This window comes from Monopterus albus, unplaced genomic scaffold (assembly GCF_001952655.1).
Source record: "Monopterus albus unplaced genomic scaffold, M_albus_1.0 scaffold406.1, whole genome shotgun sequence".
Taxonomy (NCBI): Eukaryota; Metazoa; Chordata; class Actinopteri; order Synbranchiformes; family Synbranchidae; genus Monopterus; species Monopterus albus.
The window spans coordinates 470387-482592 of NW_018128286.1; the positions used below are offsets into that span (position 1 = coordinate 470387).

General features: G+C 47.9%; 1 long non-coding RNA gene across 1 annotated transcript in view; it reads right to left on the reverse strand.

Moving 5' to 3' along the window:
* Window positions 1–409, reverse strand: part of LOC109951776 (uncharacterized) — a 2615-nt gene extending 2206 nt beyond the window's left edge. Inside the window, exon 1 of the long non-coding RNA XR_002273665.1 lies at window positions 309–409. This is a non-coding gene — a long non-coding RNA (uncharacterized LOC109951776). The remainder of the gene's footprint in view (window positions 1–308) is intronic.
* Window positions 410–12206: the final 11797 nt, after the last annotated feature.

Here is a 12206-nt window from a genome sequence, read left to right on the forward strand (position 1 = left end):
GCGTGGCACGCGCCTAACTCTGAGTCAAACAACTCAGAGTTGATTAAACCAACTCTTTTCAGCTGTTCTGAAACCGAAAACTCCGAGTTTTCCAACTCTGAGTAAGTCAACTCAGAGTTCAGGTTTGAACTCTGAGTTTGTTAAACCGCCTTCTTGAAATAGGCCCCAGGTCAGGGAGCTGAGTAAGGAACTAAAGTCAAACTGGAAAAAACTAACCAATGAACTAGTGACAGACAGAAATTCAAAACCAAAGGAACAAACCAAACAAAGCTAGGACAGAAACAAATGTGAGATGGATACAGACTTACAAAGCAGAAACTCATGGTGCCCTCCGAAGCAGACGTTTTTGCACGTTCCACTCTTGAATGCTGGCTTTTTCTTCATTTTCTTCTTTTTTGTATGTTTTTTACTCCTCCTGTAGTGCACAAATGTCATGCGGTATGTGTGTGCATTTATCAATAAGTAAGAATTTCATTGTACAGGGAAACACATTTCTTAACTGTGCCTATGACACAGGTGTGGTGAATAGAATAAACCAGCAAGTGATTGAGGGAAAGGAGTATATATGGGTTGAAGAACCAGGTGGTAACGAGTAGCAGGTGGAAGCAATGAACAGTAATTGTGAAATGGGGTAAAGCTGGGGCAGGTGAGGTGACACAAGACAGGAAATCTAACTAAAATAAAAGCACCAAACAGGAAGCAAGTCCACAAACCATAACAGGTGTAGAGGAAGTGCCAGGGTCTTCACTGACCTGCTTGGGAACAGAACCAAAGGTGGCACCAGTATCCTCATCAGCCAGCATGAGAACAGGAACAGAAATGATACTGGTGTCCTCACCGACCCGCTCAAGAATGGATGCAGTGTTAACTCCTTTGTCAGCCTGCTCAGGAACTGGAATGGAAGTGGTGGCGTTATCCTCATCAACCCACCAGAGAACAGGAACAGGGTTGGTGTTTTTTCCTGGGAAACAGGAGCAGAGGCAGCACCGGCATCCTCACTGACTCGCTCAGGAACAGGTACAGAGGTGGTGTCAACCTGCTGGGGAACAGAGACAGAGACAGCATCCCTGTCAACACTCTTGGCAATGGACATTCAAAGACAGCACCAGCATCCTTGCTGGCAAGCCTAGAAACAGGTTCAGTGGTGGCCTCAGTGTTCTCGCCGACACGCTTGGGAATGGGAACAGAGGAAGTGTCAACACACTTGGAGGCAGGCACAGGTGGGGTGGACCTGCTCGAGAACAGGGACAGAAGTGCCTTCAGCATCCTCACTGACCCAATTGGAGAGAGGATCAAAGGTGGCGTCCACCCACTCAGAAACAGACAGGTATGGTGTCGACTTATGCAGGAACAGAGACAGAGGCAGTGTCAGCATCCTTGCAGACCCACCTAGAGACTAGATCAGAGACAGTGTCAACCCACTCAACAGTATCAACAGAGACAGGTGTGGTGTTAGCCTGCTTCCCATGTAGAAACAGGGACAGTGAGGGTCCCCACTGACCCACTCAGAAAGAGGATCAGAGGTGGCATTGATCTTTTTGGAGACAGCCACAGTGGTAGTGTCAACCCATTTGGGAACAGGGACAGAGGCGGTGTTAGCATCCTCAGCAGGCTGCCGGAAAACTGGAACAGAGGCAGAGGTGACTTCAGTGTCCTCACTGACCCTTTCAAGAATAGGGGCAGGAGCAGCACCGACATCCTCTTGGATCCACTAGAGAGCAAGATTAGAGGCAGTGTCAGCATCCTTGCAGACCTTCCTGGAGACTGGATCAAAGGTGGTGTCAACCCACTCAGGAAGAGAGACATGTGTGGTGTCGACCTGCTAGAGAACAGGGACAGAAGCAGCGTCAGTGTCCTCACTGACCTGCTTGAAAACAGGAGCAGAGACAGCATCAGCATCCTTGGTGACCCACTCGGGAACAGGATCAGAAGCATTCTTGGCACATTTGGTCAGTCTGCTTTTTCTTTTATTGTCTCACACAGCTGAAAAAAACTAGCATATAGCATTTTTTCTAAGAAATTTAGTCTGGTTACTGGGGAAAAAAAAAGTGTCAACTGAGTAAGTCATTGCCAAAAATACTGGCACCCTTGCATTTCTGTCAGATAACACACTACCCAAAAAATTGTTGAAATAAATTCTTTAATATGCTCAGTTATTTCTTTTGTTTGTATTGGGACAACACAAAAAAGCAAAAAATACAAATGTGATACATTCCACACAGAACTCCAAAAACAGACTGGACAGAATTATTGACAGCCTCAACGCAACTGTTGTGGCTTGTGGACCTTGCTTCCTGATATTCTGTTGCTTTTCCCTGTCTCTCCCTGCTTCCCATCTCATCTAGCCAGCATAATCATCCATCATCACCTCCACTTGTTGCTCATTTACTCCTGGATGCTCCTGTTATATATTCACCCTCTTCCCATTTATTCCCCGCTGGTTTGTTCAACTCACCGATGCTTCCGTCCTCATTGTCGACACTCACTTGCTCCCCAACCTGCTACCCGATGCTCCAGCTTTGCACTCTCCAGCTCCCTGTTCCCCAGCTCTGCACTCCCCGGTCCTCCACTCATCTTCTGTCAGCTCTATGCTTCCTGCCTGCCTCATCCCCAGCTCCACACTACCTGCCTGTCCTGTCCTGTCCAGAACCTGCTCTACCTCTATCCCATCCAGTACCTACTCTGCCTCTGTCCCCTCTCTCCTAGTAATCTGACTTCCTTTGAATATTAAATAAGCTCATTTTGTAGTCCACTCCCAGTGTGTCCACATATTGGGTCCACCAGTTATCTGCCCTCCTTGACATTAATATTTGGTAGCACACTCTCTGGACATAACAACTGAAATCAGTCATTTCCTGTAACCACCAGTGAGTTTCTTCCACCTCTCTACTGGAGTTTTGGACCACTTTTTTGCCAGCTGCTCCAGGTCTCAGATTTCAAGGGTTCTTTCTTCCATCTGCTGTTTTGAGATCTCTCCACAGATGCTTATGAGATTTAGATCTGAACTCATTGCTGGCAGCTTCAGAACTCTCCAGCACATTGTGCAAAACATAGTGAGATCTACAGGGATCTATTAGTTAGGTTCCAAGGAAAAATCAGTGAAAGACTGAAGTTGCGAATTCTGAACTGCGAATTCGCAGGGATCCACTAGTGTATAAGAATCTCGCTTCTGTCAATATGTTGCCAGGCCCTGGAATGACTCATACTTCCCAACATTGGGGGTTATGATATCACATATTTTGCACCTAGGGTCTGGTTAATATACAGTGGGTACGGAAAGTAGTCACACCCCCTTAAATTTTTCACTCTTTGTTATATTACAGCCATATGCTAAAATCATTTAAGTTCATTTTTTTCCTCATTAATGTACACACAGCACCCCATATTGACAGAAAAACACAGAATTTTTGACATGTTTGCAGATTTATTAAAAAAGAAAAACTGAAATATCACATGGTCATAAGTATTCAGACCCTTTGCTGTGACACTCATATATTTAACTTAGGTGCTGTCCATTTCTTCTGATCATCCCTGAGATGGTTCTACACCTTCATTTGAGTCCAGCTGTGTTTGATTATACTGATTGGACGTGATTAGGAAAAGCCACACACCTGTCTATATAAGACCCTACAGCTCACAGTGCATGTCAGAGCAAATGAGAATCATGAGGTCAAAGGAACTGCCTGAAGAGCTCAGAGACAGAATTGTGGCAAAGCACAGATCTGGCCAAGGTTACAAAAAAAAATTCTGCTGCACTTAAGGTTCCTAAGAGCACAGGGGCCTCCATAATCCTTAAATGGAAGACATTTGGGACGACCAGAACCCTTCCTAGAGCTGGCCGTCAGGCCAAACTGAGCTATCGGGGGAGAAGAGCCTTGGTGAGAGAAGTACAGAAGAACCCAAAGATGACTGTGGCTGAGCTCCAGAGATGCAGTCGGGAGATGGGAGAAAGTTGTAGAAAGTCAAAGAAAGTCAACCATCACTGCAGCCCTCCACCAGTCGGGGCTTTAGGGCAGAGTGGCCCAACGGAAGCCTCTCCTCAGTGCAAGACACATGAAAGCCTGCATGGAGTTTGCTAAAAAACACCTAAAGGACTCCAAGATGGTGAGAAATAAGATTCTCTGGTCTGATGAGACCAAGATAGAACTTTTTGGCCTTAATTCTAAGCGGTATGTGTGGAGAAAACCAGGCACTGCTCATCACCTGTCCAATACAGTCCCAACAGTGAAGCATGGTGGTGGCAGCATCATGCTATGGGGGTGTTTTTCAGCTGCAGGGACAGGACGACTGGTTGCAATCGAGGGAAGGATGAATGCGGCCAAGTACAGGGATATCCTGGACGAAAACCTTCTCCAGAGTGCTCAGGACCTCAGACTGGGCCGAAGGTTCACCTTCAAACAAGACAATGACCCTAAGCACACAGCTAAAATAACGAAGGAGTGGCTTCACAACAACTCCGTGACTGTTCTTGAATGGCCCAGCCAGAGCCCTGACTTAAACCCAATTGAGCATCTCTGGAGAGACCTGAAAATGGCTGTCCACCAACGTTTACCATCCAACCTGACAGAACTGGAGAGGATCTGCAAGGAGGAATGGCAGAGGATCCCCAAATGCAGGTGTGAAAAACTTGTTGCATCATTCCCAAAAAGACTCATGGCTGTATTAGCTCAAAAGGGTGCTTCTACTAAATACTGAGCAAAGGGTCTGAATACTTATGACCATGTGATATTTCAGTTTTTCTTTTTTAATAAATCTGCAACATGTACGGGCATGGATGCAGTTATAACATTGTGACTTTGATTAGAGGACTGCTACCCATGCCTGAACACAATCAGGAGCAGCCAGGGTCCACAGATCCTGACAGAGAGCCCGAAGGTGGTAGCTGGGACCTGCTGTGGACATATGGCCAACAGGCCAGGGACGTGGCTACTGCGTGCAACCCTGCCTGCTCTGCACCGGGAGAAGAGGATTGGAGTAAAGCCGACATCTACATTCTGCCTGACTCTGCTGCAGTTGCTGAAGTAGAGTGCACTGACGAGGTTGAGGGTTTGTGCTACACCAGCTGAACACTCTAGGAGGTCTAAGCGTAGCTGTTCAAAACCTCTATCAAACTGGTACTATAGGGTATATTAAAACAATATCTTACAAACTGTGGGTTTCTGAGTTTGTACCGACTGTTCTGGAGATCCTGCACCTGGAAGGATTTGTCCCACATCCTAACCATGTACGTAGTGCTGTCCAAGCCTAGTTTTACAAACTGACCAAAGTCAAACACATCTACAGTAGCCTGAACCATCTGAAAGACATCATACATTACTGGGCTACTCTCTGTAGATAAAGTACACAGTACACAAATATGTCTCTTTGTACAGGCTTGATCAGAGAATTTGACATGTTTTGAATAATGCAGTCAAAACTCAATTGTGTGGAAATCAGGGCCACTTAACTGCTGTGCTAAACTATGTGAGAAATGCTTTTACTATGCAATTACAAATGGTAATTGTTAATATTGAGTATGTGAAGTTTATTGTTGTACAACATGAGAACAACTGAGAATAGTGTAATTAAACTATGGTGTTCTGGCCTTTCCATAGGTCAGGTTTTTTGGTTGGATTCCAAATCGGAGCTACTCTGCAAAAGCTAAGAACCGACACTCATCCAGTACTGGATGGCGAGCCCCAGCCCAAGGAAATGGCACACAGTGGTAGCTAGCAACCAAACTGGTTAAAGGAACTGAAAAAGATACTGAACAGACTTAGGACTTGAACAGACTTTCTACACTGAACAAAATTATAAACACAACACTTTTGTGTTTGCCCCCATTTTTCATGAGCTGAACTCAAAGATCTATGACTTGTTCTATGTACACAGAAGGCCTATTTCTCTCAAATATTGTTCACAAATCTGTCTAAATCTGTGTTAGTGAAAACTTCCCCTTTGCTGAGATAATCCATCCACCTCACAGGTGTGGCAAATCAAGATGCTGATTAGACATGATTATTGTACAGGTACCGGATGGCCCTCAATATAGGGCCCCAGACCCATACTCCCGGAGCACCCCCCACAGGGCGCCAGGAGGGACATGGTCGAATGCCTTCTCCAAATCCAGTAAACACATGTGGACTGGTTGGGCAAACTCCCATGAGCCCTCCACCACCCTGAAGAGGGTATAGAGCTGGTCCAGTGTTCCACGACCAGGACAAAAATCGCTTTGTCCCTCCTGGATTCGAGGTTTGACTCTATCTAATTCTCCTCTCCAGTACCCTGGCATAGACTTTCCTGGGGAGGCTGAGGAGTGTGATCCCCCTGTAGTTGGAGCACACCCTCCAGTCCCTTTCTTGAAGGACCACCACCCTGGTCTGCCAATGCAGAGATTCTGTCCCCAACCGCCACGTGATGTTGCAGAGGCGTGTCAGCCAAGCCAGCCCCACAACATCTAGACTTAAGGTACTCGGGGCAAATCTCATCCACCCGCGGTGCCTTGCCACCAAGAAGCTTCTCAACTACCTCGGTGATTTCAGCTTGGGTGATGGACAAGCCCACCACCAAGCCCCCAGCCTCTGCTTCCTCATTGGAAGACGTGACACCGAGGTTGAGGAGATCCTCGAAGTATTCCTTCCACCGTCCGATGATGTCTTCAGTTGAGGTCAACAGCTGCCCGCCTCCACTGTAAACAGTTTCGGCAGGGCACTGCTTCTCCCTCCTGAGGCGTCACACAGTTTGCCAGAATTTCTTTGAGGCCGACCGATAGTCCCTCTCCATGGCCTCACCGAACTCTTCCCAGACCCAAATGTTTGCCTCCACAACCATGCGGGCTGCAGTCTGCTTGGCCTGCCGGGACCTGTCAGCTGCCTCAGGTGTCCCCTGAGCCAACCAGACTTCCAACCAGACTTGAAAGGACTCCTTCTTCAGCTTGACAGCATCACTTATTTCTGGTGTCCACCACCAGGTTCGGGGATTGCTGCTGCAACAGGCACTGGAGACCTTACGGCCTCAGCTCCGAACGGCTGCATCGACAATGGAGGCAGAGAACATGGTCCACTCGGACTCAATGTCTCCAACCTCCCCCAGGATCTGGTCAAAGCTCTGCCGGAGGTAGGAGTTGACAATCTCTCGGACGGGATTCTGCAAAACGTTCCCAACAGACCCTCACAATACGTTTGGGTCTGATGAGTCTGTCCAGCTTCATCCCCCACCATCAGATCCAGCTCACCACCAGGTGGTGATCAGTTGACAGCTCCGCCCCTCTCTTCACCTGAGTGTCCAAGACATACAGCTGGAGGTCAGATGAAACAACCACAAAGTTGATCATCGACCTCCGGCCTAGGGTGTCCTGGTGCCACATGCATCGATGGACATCCTTATGCTTGAACATGGTGTTTCTTATGGACAAACTGTGACAAGCACAGAAGTCCAATAACAGAAAACCACTTAGGTTCAGATTGGGGGGGCTGTTCCTCCCAATCATGCCCCTCCAGGTGTCACTGTCGCTGCCCATGTGAGCGTTGAAGTCCTCCAGTAGAACAGAATCCCCAGTCAGAGCATTTTCCAGCATTCTTCCCAGAGACTCCAAGAAGGCCGGGTACTCTGCACTGCCATTCGGCCTATAGGCACTAACGACAGTGAGTGTCCCCGACCCCTCCACTAGAACAGAATCTCCAGTCAGAGCATTTTCCAGCATTCTTCCCAGAGACTCCAAGAAGGCCGGGTACTCTGCACTGCCATTCGGCCTATAGGCACTAACGACAGTGAGTGTCCCCGACCGGAAGGCGCAGGGAAATGACCTTCTTGTTCACTGGGGTGAACTCCAACACATGGCGGCTAAGCTGGGGGGCTATGAGTAAGCCCACACCAGCTCATGGCCTTTCACCGCAGGCAACTCCAGAGTAGTAGAGTCCAGCCTCTCTTGAGGAGTAAGGTTCCAGAGCCCAAGCTGTGCGTGGAGGTGAGCCTGACTATATCTAGTCGGTACCTCTCAACCTCCTGCACAAGCTTGGGCTCCTTCCCCACCAGTGAGGTGACATTCCATGTCTAGTCTCCGTGTCCAGAGATCGGGTCGTCGGGGCCCCTGCCTTCGACTGCTGCCCAATTCACTGTGCACCGGCCCCTTACTTGTACCAGCATGATGTTCAGAGATTGGGTCATCGGGGCCCTTGCCTTTGACTGCTGCCCGATCCACTGCACCAGCCCCTTATAGATCCCCCTGCAGGTGGTGGGCCCACGGGAGGATGTCACCACAACGCTCGTTCCAGCTAAGCCCAGACGGGACCCAGGCCTGGCTCCAGGGTAGGGCCCTGGCTGCACTATGCCGGGCGATGTCACGGTCCTTGGTTTCAATTTATTTATAAAGGGCTTTTTGAACCACTCTTACTCTGACCCGTCACCTAGATGCTGTTTGCCTTGGGAGACCCTACCAGGGGCATATAGCCCCGACAACATAGCTCCTAGGATCACTTGGGTACTCAATCTCCTCCACCACAATAAGGTGGCAGTTCAAGGAGGAGGACTCCTTAACAATGTTTGGTTATTTATTGAAGAAGCAAACCATTATCTTACAAGTCAGTTATAACATGGAACATGGGGCAAACTGGACAAAAATCCCCACAACATAGTGGTCAACACAAAAGAGGGCTCCCATTTCTTCTCCCTCTCACATTGAACTGCCAATTAACCAGTGCACAGGACACTGCCATATGACAGGCAGCAGTCCCGTAGGCTATATTTAGTTCAGCCAACAAAGGTGGGAGCCCCGGCAGTTCAGAGGGGACAGTGCTGGCATGCTCCCCTGCAGCAAGACCAGGTGGGAACACCAATGAACCCGGTGCCTCGTGACATGTGGGATGTCTGCAGCCCAGGAAAGAACTTTGTCCCTGGCAAGCTGGTGTGGGTATACAGCCCTGGAGGGAAGAAGGGCTTGTCCCCACAGTCAGCGAGCCAGTGGAGTGAACCCTGTACTGCACTGAAGACTGTCAGATGCAATGTACATGGCGAGCTTGAATAAGCAGAACCAGGTGGTTCTTCAGGTGACAGACTCACAACATAAAGGCCTGTAGCTTCACCTCACTTGGGACAGTCAGACAACAGGAGCCCACCATGAGTTGCACTTGCTTCATCCTGACGGCCAAAGACCTAAGGTTTTCTTCCAGAAGGTTTCCCTCACTCATTCTCAGCCAGCAGCTTACATGAGCTCTCTGAAGACTCTGTACTTACCTATAGTCCTTGCTGCTGCCTGGCTAGAACCTGAGACCATTTCACTCTACTGACCTGAATTCCCCAATGCTGATTTACCTAAACTCTCCGATGACCCACAACACCACACAGACCACTCCAGCCCTGCAACCTCTACCCACCTGAAGATCCTTGCCATGGTCCAGTGACTCCTGAACCTGCCTACACCTGCCCTACCATCACTACTCTCGTGTCATTCCACCGCCGCCTGGGACCTAACCAGATCTACAGCCAGTCAGCTTTACTCCTCTGCCTCCCTTGATGACAACTCTGCCAGCTGCAGTCCTGCGGCCTCACTCACCTGGGGCCTTTTTTCAAGCAGCTGGGGTGTCCTCAGCCATTACTTGTTGGCTCTTCAGCAGGTCTCGTTCCAGCTTTCATGTCCACGAGGGTTTCCTGTCACTGGAAAACCTCTCCAGTCATCTGCCATCCCTGAGCCTGCCACAAGTCCTGCTATGGTACATTCACCCAGACATGGGCTTGGTATTAACCCGCATGAAACACTGACCTCTTGTACAGTTGTTTGATGTCTGAGTCAACAGCTGGAAATATGTGCCCGCATCAAGGACCTATACCAGTCTCATCCCTGGTTAATTAATTATCCCAAGACCCAACAGCTGGTGGGCCGGGTAACTTCTGTGGAGGCCAGGATGAGGCAGGATGGTAAGAAGTTGGAGTCCCAGTCCCATGAGACAAGCCTGAGCCCCAGAGAAACTTGGTCCATCTGAGCTCAACTTAAGTCTCAAATGGAGCACCCCCTCTTCTCTCACCACCCCATCTGAGTGGACAGAGCTGTGTTTGAGATGCAGCCACACAATCTCTCTGTCAGTTTAGGAGTAGCCACCTTGTCACCAGAGCCAGAACCATTACTCACCTGCGCCCAACCCAAGGAGTTCACCATTCTGGGAAACCATCTGTTAATGTGTCCTGGGGTGTTGGTGGAGAGAACAGGCCGAAGGGTTGTATGAAGGCCACGATGTGCCCTGGACATAGGAATAAAGCTTAGCCTCTCACACTAAGTTGGCATATTTGAAACATATTAAAGCTCCAAACACTGCTTGAGGTTTTCAGGCGGATATTCACTCAGTAATTGACTACCATGAACCTGTAAACAGAGTTCCCCACAGACCTCCCTCTTTCATGTTATCAATTCAGGACAAGACCCCCAAAACATCCCAAATAATAACAACCTGCAGTTATAGGCAGCTACTTCCTTACACCCTCAGATATTATTGTACTGAGAAAGTTTTAGGAGCCAGTATACTCTGGCTCTTTGAGGAAGTGTTAGGTTTTTGCCTGAAATAACCCATAAAAGCTGTGATACTGGCCACTTAAGACCCCATTTAAACAGTTGAATCGCCCCACATTGTCCCGCTCTATGTAATGGCTCTATTGGTGGTTTCTCCTCTTCCACACCCACAGAGAGGTGCTCTCTCAGCCTGCCTCTGCAGTCTCGGTCTTCTGGAAGTCAGACAATCAACTGGACAGAGTGTCCAGCAGCAACTTTGAAGAAACTTTTTTTGCTCATCTTTTTGCCATGGTTTTATAGTTTTTTTGTCACATAGGCACTTGACTGAACATTGGTTATCACTGATTAAACATTATCAGTCAAATCTTTATGCGTGAAACCATCATTTTTTACTTTCTTAATAAACTCAAGTCTCTTTATTTTATTTTTTTCCTCTCTGCCATACATACTACCTGCACTTCTTTTTTGTAGGGATGTGTCCTACTTCCCTTTTTCTGTCATTCAGCATTTTTCACTCTTGATTTAGATTTTAAATGTAAATCACTTTCCATCACTTTTTTTTGTAAAATCATTTATTTTATTCTTACACATTCACTGATTATTTCAAACAAAACACACACATTCATACATCATCTTAAGATTATCCTTACTTAACTAAATATCTCAACTTTCTACTTTACACATTTTGCCATAGCATTTTAATTATTCTTCTCTGTTCCAGCTCCTCTTACTGTTTCTTCTGTTTTTCCTCCAGGTTCACCTTTTGCCTCCACATATTATACACTCTTCCATTCCTTTCTAATTTCCAACTCCTTTTGCTGTTTTCTTCCCTTTTTTCCAACTTCAGATTCTGCTTGCCATTCATCCACCACCAAATACTTTGCATCCTCTTCCATCCTTTCCTGGCAGGAGTCTGCTGATTCCATTGGGCTGGGTGTAATAGGGGAGTACAGGCTTTCCCTTAAATCCTCCAGAACCTTCTTTTCCTGCACTGAGACATTCTCTGTCATGAGTACCATTCCTTCTGGCTCATGCAGCTCATTCCCATCTTCTTTTGGCTTGTCTGTGATTTCCTTGTATTCTCCTTCAACATTTAGTGGCAATTTCCATATTTCTTGTATACATTCTTGCTGTTCCTGTGGGACTTCTAACTGTAAAGAGACAATCTGTTCAATGGTGCTCTGCAGCTCCTCCTTTAAAGTCATTTCTGACACCAGATAATCAAAGGTCAGCACTGCTTCAGTGGCTTGTGTTTCCTGGGCTTTTTCCTGGTTCTCTCTGGGACTTGTATTTACAGCTTTGCTGACAGGGTCAATCCAAGAAGAGCTCCACTCCCTGGCCTCTCCCAGAGGCTCTGCACCAGCCTGTCCCTGAACCTCAGCACCAGCCAGTCCCAAAACTTCTGCACCAGCCTGTCCCAGAGCCTCAGTCCCATCCCCTTCCTGATGTGCAGCACCAGCCCATTCCCAATCTGTAGCCCCAGCCTGCTCCAGTGCCACAGCTCCAGCTTGATCCAATGCCTCAGCCTCAGTCTCCCCCGTGCCACCCTCTGTCTCCAACCTCTCTTCCTGGAGATAGAGGGTCAGACAGAGGAACTGGAACTCCAGTATTCTGGTTTAGACTTTCCCTCTGGTATGACAGTATCAAGGTGTGCTGACAAGAACCTGCCCACCAGAACTCTCATGCTCTGGTGTGCCCAAGGAGACATCCTTGCAAAGGATTCAGTTTA